Here is a 12,647-nt window from a genome sequence, read left to right as displayed (position 1 = left end):
CCTGACCTTGTGATCCACCCACTTCAGCCTCCCAAAGTGCTGGGATTCCAGGCATGAGCCACCACACTGGGCATGGTGGTGCATGCCTGTAGTCCCAGCTACCTGGCATGCTGAGGCAGGAGAATTGCTTGAACCAGGGGGGCGGAGGTTGTGGTGAGCCGAGATGCACCACTGCATTCCAGCCTGGGCAACAGAGTGAGACTCCATCTCAAAAAAAAAAAAAGGGATTATTTTCCTGAAAGGAACACCTGGTAACTTCAAATAGGATACTTGTATTCCTAGGCACACAGTGAACTGTGTTAAATAAAGGTCACATTGAAGAGTAGGGAGAAATACTAATCATAGCTTGGATAGAATTTAATGATACAGTTTAAATGCAATTGCAAAGACTCAATAAATTTACTCTCTTGGCAAGGAAAGTATGTGGTCTAAACTTTTATTACAAATATACTATTAACTTCACGGATTTTTCTGAAGTGACCTTAAAATTATCAAAAAACTTTTTTAATGTATAAGTCACATTGTATTAAACCAATAAAAACCAAAAAAACCACTCATCTTGCCATGAGTGTTTATAGAATTATAATTATCCATCCTAGTTTTGAAAAATATTGTTACTCTGATTGGTTAATAGTTTTCCATTACCACAATATTCTAGATGAAAAATCTTTTTCAAGGAAAGAAAAACATTTATCTTAATAATTGGTAGTAATTTGATAGAAGCAAGACAAATAAATTGAATAAAAGTGCTATTATTGCTCTTTTAAATGATTGGGTTTTTGGTGGCCTCTGGAATGAAAAATGCAGATACCATGTATATACCAGCAGTCCACAACCTTTTTGGCACCAGGGACCGGTTTTGTGAAAGACAGGTTTTCCATGGATGGAGTGTGGAGGGATGATTTCAGGATGATTCAAGTGCATTACATTTATTGTGTACTTTATTACTATTTTTATTATATTATAATACATAATGAAGTAATTATACAACTCACCATAATGTAGAGTCAGTGGGAGCCCTGAGCTTGCTTTCCTGCAACTAGAAGGTTCTCTCTGGGGATGATGGGAGACAGTGACACCCAAAGTCTGTTGTTTATGTTCAGTCTGCTCTGTAATCTCGTTTTGGTTTGCTGTCACTGCAGAAAACCCTGCTTCACAAAGATAGGATGTTGGAAATGGAAGCAGGCTTTTCAGTGCTTTTGTGCCAGTCTTGGGATATTCTGTCTTGATTTTAATCTAGAATGTATGGAGATTTGATATTGTCTAGTTGATCCTCTTCTAGCACAGATGAAGTCAGTTCACCTGGCTTATTCACAAATGGGTTGCGGATCTATTCCTTCCCAGTTCAGTGGTCCTTTGTGGTTGGGAAGTAATGTTTAAACTCTTTTGAAAGCTGAGATAAGTGATCCTGCACCAGTTGGGAGAAAGAAGTCCCTGGCTCAACCTCTTTCAAAATCTTTGCTAATGTTTGAAACATGTATTGTACTAAAATGTCATAGTAGTAATTTGCTACTACAACTTAAGCCTGTCTTGAAGCTCCAGATCTCACTAGAAAATCAAGCATTCTTTCTTAGTATTAATGGCCATAAAACTCTTTTGAGAATTTATATTACAAAAGCAGAACATAAGTTTGTGTTATGAGGTGTTAGCAGTTTAGTATTTTATAGAGTAATGTTATTTGTGTGGCTAGTTGGCTAACCTGGTTTAAAGGAGAAAAATATTCAACATTTTCTTTAGAATCCATTCAGGCTTTAATATAAGGAATTAATTTTGAGACAGCTGCTGTCTTTCCAGTGGCTTTTATGTTATCTGTGCCAGAGTTCAATCTTGCCAACATTTCTCTTCAGTTCAAGTTAAATGATCACAATTATTTTTTGAAAACATAGAATTATAAAATTAAACTCCTGTAGTGATTAGGTTCCAAGAAAAAAGTATAGCATTTAGATTTGTTTGAGGTCATCTCACATTTAGTGCCTATTTATCTTCCTAATACTACCCTAAAGCCGGATTCAAGAGACTAAGAATTGGAGAAATTTAGATCTCAACTCCTCTTTGAAATGCTTTCCAGAGAATATTTAAAAAACAAATATACCTTTATCACTGCTATCAAAGCAGGCATGAGGAAATTGTTTTTCTTTTAAGTCTAGGTGCTGTGTGGAAAGTATTTCTCTTTTGCGTTAGAATTTTTTTTTTTTATTTTTTATTTTTTATTTTTTATTATACTTTAAGTTCTAGGGTACATGTGCATAACGTTTATATCATGTATAACTCCCCAATGCAATCCCTCCCTCCTCCCCCCTCCCCATGATAGGCCCCAGTGTGTGATGTTCCCCTTCCCGAGTCCAAGTGATCTCATTGTTCAGTTCCCACCTATGAGTGAGAACATGCGGTGTTTGGTTTTCTCTTCTTGTGATAGTTTGCTAAGAATGATGGTTTCCAGCTGCATCCATGTCCCTACAAAGGACGCAAACTCATCCTTTTTTATGGCTGCATAGTATTCCATGGTGTATATGTGCCATTCAGAGCATATACTTTTGCTTAACCTATAAAAGTATCAGCAAATGTAGCTCATGGACAGATATTCAGCAGAGTTTTGATACTTGTAGTAGAGTTTCCACATTGTGTTAAATTCGCAAGTGAATGCAGGGTGGGCAGTAGAGCCATATTCCTTTAACAAAATGTAGTTTGTCACATTTTTAGGGTTATGGTTTTGCAAATTTACCAGAATACCATTAGTATTGCAGAGGTTATACATGAAGATTTTGATGGGAAGCAGACAATGTCTGCAGCTGTTTACTAGCCTGATGGAAAACATGATCTGACTTACTCAAATTAGTAAGTTTTATTTTCCCCTGGTAAAACATTGCCTACTCACTGAATGAGATACTCACAAGAATTTGGACACATTCTGGAATGTGGTCCAGAGTTGAATAATGAGCTACAGGTTGTAGTAATCAGAAATAGATATTAGATACTCTTATTTTATAATATAAACTGATGATGGATGTTGAAGCTTTCATATCTTTTTACTTTTAAGGGCCCTAGTTTCAAAATGCATTTGAAATTATGGTAGTGAAGTCATGTGAATTAGAGATTTATATAACTGATCTATATTTCTCTTCTTGTTTTACATGTTTTGTTCAAAGAAGGAAAATAATACCGAAAGATGCTCTACATTTAGGCTTGTTATCTTGCAACAGACTTTTGCTTTCTGCCTCTCTTGTACCTTATATTTTACTAATTGCCAAGTGTTGTTAATACAACCTTGGCAATAGTTCTCACATATCTCTGTCCTATACATTCTTTAGTTTAAATCTTCACTAACAAACAGCTTGACTATTGCATTGTAATGTTCTAACTGGTCTTCCTGGCTTTAGCCATACTTCAGTCCCCCCACTTTTTCTGCTATATTAATATTTTTGAAGATCAGTCCATTCTTTGTTCAAAAACACTTGGAGGTTCTCCATTTCCTTTCCCCTCCCCGCCGAGGAAAAGGCATCTTATTAGCATAGGATCTGACTTCAATCTAACTCTCTAATTAAATAACTCTAATTACTACTACTGCTTCTCTTAATATTACTCTCTCTCTCTTATTACTTCCAGTGTGCCTAAATTGTGCAATTAGTTTTCATTATTCCTAATATACATTGAGTTGAGGAGAGCGGATGCCAAAATTTTGAAATATACCATAAAAACTGAACTGTTTTTGCCCAATGCTATTATCTCCAATCTTTAGCATAATGTACAACACTTCTTCTTCAAGTAATATATCTTACAGTTTCCCTTCATACTCTTCTTCTCAACCAAAGCAAAAATTATATGTTCCTCCTCCAAATGCCTATCTTACATTGTAACCCTCTAGTAGTAAGACATCTTTCCCCCCTTCAGGCTTGTAATTGTTTGCCTACAACTATAGAATTAAGGAAGGAATTGTTTATCTTCTCTAATTAACATTTTTGACATACATACTGTAATTTATTCTGTCTCCTAAAATTGTAAGTATACAAATTTCCATTTAGTAAATGTGTGTCAAATGAACTATTGAATGAATTAATTATATTTTTAGGTTAGTCATGCAGTTTGAATGTTTCCCTATTATTGTTCTTTTAATCATGTGCTACAATTTTATTTCTCAAACAAATGCATTTTGGTGAAAGTGTGATGCAAATATGAATTTCTTTATGACATTGCTAGAAATGTTTTTTGAAAATAAAATTATACTCGTCATTTACATCAAGTATAACTCCCAATGCAATCCCTCCCCCCTCCCTCCTCCCCATAACAGGCCCTGGTGTGTGATGTTCCCCTTCCCAAGTCCAAGTGATCTCATTGTTCAGTTCCCACCTATTAGTGAGAACATGTGGTGTTTGGTTTTCTGTTCTTGCAATAGTTTGCTGAGAATGATGGTTTCCAGCTGCATCCATGTCCCTACAAAGGACACAAACTCATCCTTTTTTATGGCTGCATAGTATTCCATGGTGTATATGTGCCACATTTTCTTAATCCAGTCTGTCACTGATGGACATTTGGGTTGATTCCCAGTCTTTGCTATTGTGAATAGTGCCGCAATGAACATACGTGTGCATGTGTCTTTATAGCAGCATGATTTATAATCCTTTGGGTATATACCCAGTAATGGGATGGCTGGGTCATATGGTACTTGTAGTTCTAGATCCTTGAGTGATCGCCATACTGTTTTCCATAATGGTTGAACTAGTTTACAATCCCACCAACAGTGTAAAAGTGTTCCTATTTCTCCACATCCTCTCCAGCACCTGTTGTTTCCTGACTTTTTAATGATTGCCATTCTAACTGGTGTGAGATGGTATCTCATTGTAGTTTTGATTTGCATTTCTCTGATGGCCAGTGATGACGAGCATTTTTTCATGTGTCTGTTGGTTGATGGGTGCTGACAAGTTGATGGGTGCAGCACACCAACATGGCACAGGTATACATATGTAACAAACCTGCATGTTGTGCATATGTACCCTAGAACTTAAAGTATAATAATAAATAAATAAATAAATATAAAAAAAAAGAAAAGAAAATTATATGGTTAGAGGGAATGAACTCTCAATTTCTTTTCTTGTGGCTCTGGGGAAGAATTGTTTCCTAAGCTGATTCAGGTTGTTGGCAGAATTTAGTTTCTCACAATTAATTTTAGGACTGAGGTATCTATTTTCTTGATTACTGTGACTGAGTGCTGCTGTCAGCTCCTAGAGGCCATCTACGTTTCTTGTCATGTGTTTCTCTCTGTTTTCAAAGCATTCTCTCTCCTGCTGCCCTGTGAAGAGGTTCCCTCTGCCAAGATTGTATGTTTCCTGAGGCCTTTCCAGCCATACAGAATTGTGAATCAATCTAACTTCTTTTCTTTATAAATTATCCAGTCTTGGTATTTGTAGCAATGTGAGAACAGACTAATCCAGGGGGTCAATAAGGAAATGAAGAAGGAAACTGAAAAATTTCTTGAAACAGTAATGGGATGGATAATGGAAACACAGTATACCAAAACCTGTGGAATATAGCCAAAGCAGTATTAAAAGGGAAGTTTACAGCTATAATCGTCTACATCAAAAAAGTTAAAAAAAATCGCCGGGCGTGGTGGCTCAAGCCTGTAATCCCAACACTTTGGGAGGCCGAGACGGGCGGATCACGAGGTCAGGATATCGAGACCATCCTGGCTAACCTGGTGAAACCTCGTCTCTACTAAAAAATACAAAAAACTAGCTGAGCGAGGTGGCGGGCGCCTGTAGTCCCAGCTACTCGAGAGGCTGAGACAGGAGAATGGCCTAAACCTGGGAGGCGGAGCTTGCAGTGAGCTGAGATCCGGCCACTGCACTCCAGCCTGGGCGACAGAGCCAGACTCCGTCTCAAAAAAAAAAAGTTAAAAAAATCAAAGAATATAATGATGCTTATTCAAAAACTAGAAAAGCAAGAACAAACCAATCCCAAAGTTAGTAGAAGAAAAAAATAATAATAAAGATCAGAGTAAAAATAAATGAAATAGAAACAAATGAAATAATACAAAAGATCAATGAAATGAAAAGTTTGTTTTTTTAAAAAAAGATAAAATTTTTTAAAAATTAAAAAAAAAATCTTTTTTAAAAAAGATAAAATTTACAAACCTTTAGCTACAGTAAGACAAAAAAGAGAAGACCCAAATAATAAAATCCGAAATGAGAAAGGACACATCACAACTGAAACCACAGAAATTCAAAGGATCATTAGAGGCTTCTATGAACAACTCTATGCCAATAAATTGGAAAATCTAGGAGAAACTGATAAATTGCTAGACACATGCAACCTACCAAGATTGAACCATGAAAAAATCCAAAACCTGAACAGACCTATAACAAGTAATGAGATGGAAGCTATAATAAAAAGTCTCCCAGCAAAGAAATGCCCGGGGCCAGAAGAAATGCCCGGGGCCAGAGGACTTAACTGCTGAATTCCACCAAACTTTTCAAAAAAAATTAGTGCCAATTGTACTCAAACTGTTCTGAAAAATAGAGGAGGAAGGAATACTTCCAAACTCAGTCTATGAGTCCAGTATTACCCTGATACCCAAACCAGAAAAAGACAAATCAAAGAAAGAAAACTACAGGCCAATATCCACGATAATCATTGATGCAAAACTCCCCCACAGAATACTAGCAAACAATACATTAGAAAGATCATTCATTATGATCAAGTGGGATTTATCCCAGGGATGCAAGGATGGTTTAGCATATGCAAATCAATTAACATGATGCGTAATATCAACAGAATGAAGGACAAAAACCATATGATCATTTCAGTTCATGCTGAAAAAGTCTTTGATAAAATTCTGTATCCCTTCATGGTAAAAAACCCTTAACAAACTAGAGATAGAAGCAACATAATAATAGCCATATATGACAGACCCACAGCTATTAATAGCTTATACTGAATAGGGAAAAACTGAAAGCATTTTTGCTAAGATCTGGAACATGGCAAGGATACCCACTTTCACTACTGTTATTCAACATAGTACTAGAAGTCCTAGGTAGAACTATTAGATAAGAGAAAGAAATCAAGGGTGTGCGAACTGGAAAGGAAGAAGTTGAATTATCCTTATTGATAGATAATATGATCTTATATTTGGAGAAAACTAAAGACTACACCAAAAAAAAAAAAAAAAGATTAGAACTGGTAAATGAATTCAGTGAAGTTGCATGATACAAAATCAAAAGATAAAAATCAGTTATATTTCTATATGCCAACAGCAAACAAGCTGAAAAAGAAATCAAGAAAATAATTCCATTTACAATAGCTACAAATAAAATAAAATAGGAATTACCTTAATCATGAGGTGAAGATCGCTACAATGAAAACTATAAAACACTGATGAAATAAAGAGGATACCAAAATGGAAATATATTTCATGTTTATGGATTGGAATAATCAATATTGTTAAAATGTTCATACTATCCAAAGCAATCTACAAATTAATGCATTCTCTATCAAAATATCAATTACATTCTTTACAGAAATAGAAAAAACAATCCTAAAACTTACATGAAACAAAAAAGATCCAGAATAGCAACAGCTATCATGAGCAAAAAGAATAAAACTGGAGGATTCAAAGTTCCTGACTTCAAATTATGCTACAGAGCTACGAAAACAATATGGTATTTGCATAAAAACAGACACATATACTGATGGAACACAATATAGAAACCAGAAATACATCCTTACATTTACAATGAATTCATTTTTGCCAAAGGCATCAAGAGCGTAAATTGAGGACAGGGAAGTCTTTCAGTAAATGGTGCTGTGAGAACTGGATTTCTATATGCAGAAGAATGAAATCAGACCTCTCTCTCAACATAAACAAAAATTCAAATCAAAGTGGGTTAAAGGCTTAAATCTGACCTCAAGCTATGAAACTACTGCAAGAAGACACTGGTGAAAACTCTCTACCAGGACATTGGTCTGGGCAAAGATTTCTTGTGTAATACCCCACAAGCATAGACAACCAAAACAGAAGTGGACAAATGGCATCAAGTTAAAAAGCTTCTGCACAGCAAAGAAAACAACAAAAAAAGGGAAGAGACACTCACAAATTGGGAATAAATATTTGTAAACTGTCGGACAAGAGGCTAATAACTACATTATATAAGGAGCTCAAATAACTTTATAGGAAAAAATTCTAATAATTCCAATAAAAATGGGCAAAAGATTTGAGTAGACATTTCTCACAAGAAGACATACACATGGCACACAGGCTTATGAAAAGGCGCTGAACATCATTTATCATCAGAGAAATGCAAATCAAAACTGCATTGAGATATCATTTAACTCTAGTTAAAATGGCTTTAATCCAAAAGACAGACAAGAATAAATGTTGGCAAGGGTGTGGAGAAAAGGAAACCTTTTACACTATTGGTGGAATGTAAATTTGTATAACTATGGAGAGCAGTTTGGAAGTTCTTCAACAAAACTAAAAATAAGGCTACCTTATGATCCAGCAGTCCCACTGCTGGGTATATACCCAAAAGAAAGGAAATCAGGATATCAAAAAGGTATCTTCACTCCCATATTTGTTGCAGCACTGTTCACAATAGCCAAGATTTGGAAGCAACCTAGCTGTCCATTAACAGATGAATGGGTAAAGAAAATATGGTACATATACACAATGGAGTACTGTTCAGTTGTAAGAAAGAATTTAGATACTGTCATTTGCAGCCACAATGAACTGAAGGTCATTTTGTTAAATGATATATGCCAGGGATGGAAAGACAAACTTCACATGTTCTCACCTATTTATTGGAACTCATGGAGATAGAGAGGTTGGTTACCAGAGGCTGGAAAGGGTAGTGGGGCTATGGGGATGAAATAGGGATGGTCAGTCAGTACAAAAACATAATTAGAAAGAATAAGATCTGGTATTTAATAGCACAACATTGTGACTAGGGTCAACAATAATTTATTGTACACCTTAAAATTACTGAAATAGTGTAATTGGATTGTTTCTAATACAAATAAAGGATAAATGCTTGAGGTGATGGATACCCCATTTATCCTGATACAATTATTACACATTGTATGCCTTTATCAAAATATATCATGTACCCCATAATCTACTGTATATGCACAAAAATTAAAATTAAAAACATTTTTAAAAATCATCTGTGTATAACCTCAGTGATGAACTGTTACAGGGTTCATTTACTCACTGTATTTTCTGTATTCAATCAATTCCTTCAGCTAGCGAAGAAACTTCAGTAAACTGACTCAGGTAGGAGATTAGTAATTAGGAGTTACCCTGACTTCAAAGGAACATTTTGAATTTTGTTTTTTGATATTGTCTATATCCATGAAAGATATAGAAAAGGTCTATATCCATTAAATTAACTTGTCTAATTTCCTATTGGGAATTCTCTGAAGAGCAGAAACAACTGACTTTTAAAGTGTGAGGGTGGAAGGATTACAACTAAATAAGCATTTGGGGTTAGGCTACAAGAGACTTGGAGGTTTTTTTGTTGTTTCATTTTATTTTGTCTTTTATCTTCTTTGCTTCTTAGCTATATTTTGTTTTTTGGGTCATTGCAATACAGTTTACATTATGTATCCTTAAAATTTATCATAGTGTTTTATGAGTTAATTATAACCATTCACATATAAAATAGAAATCTTCTAATGACATGCTTCTGTTTACTCCTCTCATCTTTTGATAGTTTTGTTATACATTTTATATTTACTTTTGCATATATTATAAATTTCACCATATATCTGTACTATTTTTGGCATTAAAGTTTCTTTGAAGACCTTGAGGAATGAAGAAAAAATTATTTTGCATTTAATTATGTATTTATTTACCGTTTCGTTTCATGAACTTTTTTTTTTTTTGGAGACAGAGTCTCGCTCTGTTGCCCAGGATGGAGTGCAGTGGCACGATCTCGGCTCACTGCAACCTCCGCCTCCTGGGTTCAAGCAATTCTCATGCCTCAGCCTCCCAAGTAGCTGGGATTACAGGCACGCACCACCAGGCCTGGCTAATTTTTTGTATTTTTAGTGGAGATGGGGTTTTGCCATGTTGCCCGGGCTGGTCTCTAACTCCTGAGTTCAGGTAATCCACCTGCCTCGGCCTCCCAAAGTGCTAGGATTACAGGCGTGAAGTGCTGCGCCTGGCCCATGAACTCTTTATTTCTTTGTTTTGATTAAAGTTTGATATCCTGTCCTTTCTGCCTGAAAAACTTCATTTAGTTTTGTATTTTTTTAGATCAAGTCAGATACTGACAAATTATCCAGATTTTGGTCATCTGAAAATGCCTTCATATTACCTTATTTACTTTTTCTTGGCTATTATTTTATGAAAAAATTCAAAGATAGTAAAATTGAAATAATTATGCAATATACCTAGGTTTTCTAATTAGCATTTTAATTATAACTAACTTTAACCATTTTAACATTTAATTGTAGCTAAATTTAACCCATTTTTATTATTTTGATGTACTTCAAAGTAACTGCCGATATGAGGACACTTCATTCCTAAATATTTCAGCATGTATACAACTAACTACAATTCAATATGTGTTTATGTTTTAGTTGGTTAAATTTACATTTGGTGAAGTACACAAATTTTTTAAGTGTACATCTGATGCCTTTTTACAAATGTTTACATTTTTATAAACTAAATGCATTGAGACCAGATTACCACCATTATCCGAGGAATTTTCCTCATGTCCCTTCCCAGTAAATCTCTGCACCTTCCCTCCTGCAGTTTCCAAGCAACTACTTTTCTGATTATTTAATTTTGGGTTAGTTTTGCTTATTCTAACACTTTATATTATTGGAATCATTCAGGATATACTATTTTGTGTAAGACTTCCTTCATTCAGCATAATTTCTGAGAGTCATCCATGTGGTTTCATGTATCATAGTTCATTCCTTTTTGTTGCTGAGTTGTTGCTTTTGTTGCATTTTATAAATATATCACAGTTTTTCAATTTTCTCTTGTTGAAATTCTGGGCTATTTTCAGGGTTTTGGCTATTTTGACTAAAGCTGATATAAATGCCCAGTTAACTCTTTTATTGTGGCCTTCTGTTTTCATTTTTCATGAGTAAATACTTTGACCATAATTATTGTGTTATAGGGTATTAATCATGTGTATGATTAATATTTTATAGAAACATCACCAGACCTTTTTCCAAAATGTTGTACCTTTTACATATTTTTACCAACAATATATAATTTCTCCACATCCTTTCTAGGAGTTGGTACTTTTATCTTTTACTTTTAGCCATTTGTACAAGGTATAAAATAGTATTTTGTTATAGATTTACTTTGCATTCCCATGACATTCTAAGGATACTGAGTATTTTTCATGTGCTTATTAGTTATTCATATCATCACATATGTATTTGTTCAGTTTTTTGTCATTTTAAGTGGATTATTTGTCATTATTGATTTGTAGGCATTCTTTGTGTATTCTCTATATCCTACATACATATTGTTAGATTTTTTTTTTTGCAAATATTTTTTGCCTCTTCGGCTTGCCATTTTATTTTATTTGTTTTATTTTATTTTATTTATTTTATAATGGAGTCTCACTCTGTTGCCTAGGCTCGAGTGCCTGGAACTGCACTGCCTCCTGGGTTCAAGTGATTCTTCTACCTCAGCCTCCTGAGTAGCTGGGATTACAGGGGCCCTCCATCAGGGCCAGCCAATTTCTGTGTTTTTAGTAGAGATGAGGTTTTGTCATGTTGGTTGACCAGGTTGGTCTCTAACTCCTGACCTCAGGTGATCCACCGGCCTGAGCCTCCCAGAGTGCTGGGATTACAGGCATGAGCCACACTGTGCCTGGCCAGGCTTGCCTATTTTTAAAAGGTATATTTTGATGAGCAGAAGTTATTATTATTATTGTGTTTAGAGATAGGATCTCACTATATTACCCAGGCTGGTCTCAAACTTCTGGGTTCAGGCAATCCTCCTGCCTCAGCTTCCCAAGTATCTGGGACTACAAGCGTGTGCTACTGCACCCAGCTTAAAAGTTACTGTTTATGATCAAGTCTAATGTGTCAAATTTTTCTTTTGTTGTTACTGCTTTTTATATCCTGTTTGAGAAACCTTTGCCTACTCCAAGGTCATGAAGATATTCCCATATTTTATATTTTCTTCTAGAATCATTATAGTTTTAGATTTTATGTTGGCTATAGGATTCATCTCAATTTAATATTTGTATATAGTGGTCAGGTTACTTTTTGCCATACCAATATCCAGTTGCCTTACCTCTGAATGCTTAAAAGAATTTTCATTTTTGATTGCATTCCTTTGGTACCATTATTGAAAATTAAAAGGCCATATAAGTATAGATCTGTGTCTGAGCTTTTTGTATTATTTCATTGCTCTATTGTTCTATTCCTATGCCACCATCATAACATCTTGATTATTATAGCTTTATAGTAAATCTTCAAGTCATTAAATATAGATTTTCCAATTTTGTTCTTCTGTTTCAAGATTGCTTTAGCTATTGTTGGTTCTTTGTATTTTTATATAAATTTTATAGTAAGTTTCTCAATTTCTAAAAATTTCTGTTGGCATCTTGATTGAGGTTGCATTGCATGTATGAATCAATTTGGAAAGAACTGATAGCTTAACAATATTGTCTTCCACTAGATTAACA

The 12,647-nt window shown here is 34.9% G+C and overlaps 1 protein-coding gene across 3 annotated transcripts in view; it reads left to right on the top strand.

Annotated features, from left to right (window-relative positions):
• TBCK (TBC1 domain containing kinase) overlaps nucleotides 1-12,647 on the top strand; it is a 261,067-nt gene that overhangs the window by 17,531 nt on the left and 230,889 nt on the right. The window lies entirely within an intron of this gene.

The sequence above is a fragment of the Trachypithecus francoisi genome, unplaced genomic scaffold (genome assembly GCF_009764315.1).
Source record: "Trachypithecus francoisi isolate TF-2019V2 unplaced genomic scaffold, Tfra_2.0 Lachesis_group1, whole genome shotgun sequence".
NCBI classification, from domain to species: Eukaryota; Metazoa; Chordata; class Mammalia; order Primates; family Cercopithecidae; genus Trachypithecus; species Trachypithecus francoisi.
Note: the sequence above shows the minus strand (reverse complement) of the source record. Positions and strands in the feature narration are given on the sequence as shown.